This window comes from Anneissia japonica, unplaced genomic scaffold (genome assembly GCF_011630105.1).
Source record: "Anneissia japonica isolate Jap-2015-1 unplaced genomic scaffold, ASM1163010v1 scaffold287712_len2945570_cov188, whole genome shotgun sequence".
Taxonomy (NCBI): domain Eukaryota; kingdom Metazoa; phylum Echinodermata; class Crinoidea; order Comatulida; family Comatulidae; genus Anneissia; species Anneissia japonica.
The window spans coordinates 1,906,483-1,909,740 of record NW_022704401.1 but is presented as its reverse complement, the minus strand read 5'-3'; positions in this window follow the sequence as shown (position 1 = coordinate 1,909,740).

Sequence of the window (3,258 nt, the reverse complement as noted above, 5' to 3'; positions counted from 1 at the left end):
CTGGAAAAAATAAAGATGGTGAATAAAAGCATATTCAGTGAATAGAGACCATGTGTTATGCACTATACAAATCCCCAACCATTAAAACATTATTAATATTTGAAGTCAGTTTTTTTATTTATTTTTTTTTTTTTTTTGGCGCTAACTTTGTTGGGGGTCATTTCTACCTTGTTGACACGCCGTTTGCCAAATGACAAATCGCTGACTCACATTTTAGATAGCAAAAAAAATCAGCCATGCTACTTGAATGGAATCATCGAATGGAACAATTATTCTAATCCTGTGTGACCTATTTTAACTCTCAATCAAAAGACACGAATCTAAACAGGTGCTGTACGAAAGAAGATGACAACAGACACACAATTTTGAAAGGCTCTGGCAAATCCTGCCATTTGTCAACAATTTCTAATTTCCCACAAGCACCCAAAACATTTGAGAATCAGAATTTTGAACATTTTCATGTTTTTTTCATATTATACAACAAAAAAAAGATGTATTGAAGAACATTTCTGCAAAGCATCAGTCACTAAATCTTACTGAAATGTATATAAAATGATTTTTAAAATACAAATCTTAATAATAAACTATTGATTTTGGAATCTTTGGAAACAGTTTTCTTAAACCTACATGGCTGTTAACCAATCAATTAAATATTCATAACTTTGCTATTTTATACTCAACCGATTTCCATCAAATAAACACTGTTTTAAAGAATTCATGCAGGATTCAAAAACACTAAAATCTTAAGTTTGTATTAATCCTATAAACAGCTGGTTTTGCCAGAGCTGGTGGCAACTATTTGACTTAAATTTTTTAAAACTTTGTACTTTTATGTACTGTACTTGATGTTGTCATGATTGACTGTTGAGCATATCAGTTGGGTCCAAAGTTCCCTGCAAGTGGTGCGATTCTCCCGGATATGTAATTTATTTATTTAATATATTTGATATAAAAAATGTCAAAAATATTTCTATTTTTTAATTTGGTACTGAAAACCAAAAATAATGGTTGAGTTATAATACAACATTTCCAAACATAAAGATAAAGATAAACTATTTCCCACAAATTCAGAATGTTTTTACATCTGTTAGTAATAATAATTATTGAGTGGACCTGATCAAGGGTAATGATGCAAAAAAATACAAGTTAAGATGTTTTAAAAAAGCTCATTACTTCAAAAGGCCTTGAAGTGTCCTCTCCTAATTGTAAGAATGCAGATCTGTTTTGAAAGGGGGGGGGGGGGGGAGGACAGTCATGAGTCCACATCTACCTCAGCCCACCATGGTTGGGGTTGAGGTGCGAAAATTTGGGGAAATAGTACAGTAGGCCTACCTCTAGATGGCCAGAAATGATACTCTTATAAATTAGTAAAATTCATCATCATGTACTCTGCCTGTACAGTGCTCTCTCGTTAAAACCTGGTTCATTTATGCAGTTCAATTTTCAGGCATCTTCTTGACTTAGGAAATTACATTGCAGTCGAAAATTGGGGGCCATCCCCCATCCTCAAAAATATGTGGGGGGGGGGAACGTGTTCCCATGATCTCTGCCCATGGCAACTTGGGATCACTGGGCAAATTCATTCTTTCACATTGTCTCTGAATGCCCATGATCTTGGTTTTAGAGACAACCATCAAATATTCAAACAGGATATCCAAACTGAGCGTGTGCGAGAATAATTTATATATTTCCCCTACTTTTTTTGTGTTGAGCTAAATAGTTTGTCCACAGATAAAAATATGAGATAACATTGTACCATCATACACAAGGTCAGTCTGGATGCTTACAGTACATCTAAACATTTACATAGCTTTTGATTGCACAACAAAGTAGAACATCATGGGTGTATGCAAGGGGGAGGGGGTTCGGTAAGGTCGTACTGTACGACCCCCCCTCCCCAAAATTTTCAAAGGTCCACATTTTTTCCAGACATTTTTTCTCTAGGGCCTTTTCACAATGATATAAATGGAAAAGCATTGATGAGGTACCAGCTATAAGTCCAAAGGCCGTGCCAATTGCGTGACGTAATCTATCTCAATTCCAGCAATTCTGGAACTGAGCCTGCCATCCGCTTTAAGCTGGTGGCGCTGTAATAGATTTTCCTGTCTGCCACTGAAAAGGTAAAAAAAATCATGATCACGACCCACCCAGAAAAAATCCTGGATACATCCCTGGACGTAGGACGCAGTCATCTGCACATACAAGAACGTTTTTTTTCTCCTTGTCGCATGGATTCTAGGACGCATATTGACCGAATCTACGTTGTGCAAAGAATGTAGAATGGATATGCTCCCTATGATTAAATCTAATATATTAATATGAAAACTTCTGGTCTTACTGTACTCTACAAAGCTTCTATATCTATTTTTTACAGGATATTCATGTGTTGTTTTAATTGTTTTTTGTAAAAATTTATTGGACACCTCTTATAAAATCTAGTACAATAATATGAAAGCTTCTGGTCTAATATCTTTTTTTTACAGGATATTCATAAGCGTTGTTTGAACTTTTTTGTTAACATTTATAGGACACCTCTTCTAGACTTCTTTTTACCTCCTTTTGCAAAGCCAATGACTGCCGATAACATTATTTTTGTAAATAATATGAGCATAGAACACCGATTCAAAGCGCACCCTCTATTAATTTTATTGTTTTTATTTATTTATTTATTTGTTCTTTATACTGGGTTTCCTCTTCAGTAACAAATTACTGTTCTCCCAGAGGGCCCAGTACACATAAAACAGTCCACGACACACAAGACAAACATACACAATACAAACATACACCCATGATGCTTTACACAAACTAAATCTCAATATGAGGTTTAGTGAGTCTAGTTTGTTTTGGTAGTGAGAAAAAGTCCTGCAACTGACAGGAATTGAACCCATGACCCTGGGATTGGAAGGCAAGCATCTTAACCACCAAGCTATTCTAATCCACATCAGACACCCCCATTTTTTTTCTTATTCATCAATAAAATTCATTTATATTTTCTTCCCTGCATAGACACATTTTGGCAAACCATTTAACTACTGTACTCCGAATGAGAAAATTTCTTTTTATTCTCTATTGTCTGCAACTGACATTTCAAAAATGTGCTTAAAACTATATTGCAAAACAACTCTTGCGTCCTAATGTTTACATTATTTCTGATTTCATAAAGCACAAACATTTTTTACACTATCATCCTCTACACCTGTTTACAGTTATTCAATCTTTTCGTCAAACGTCAGTTGCACTTAGAAATTTTTGAATCAT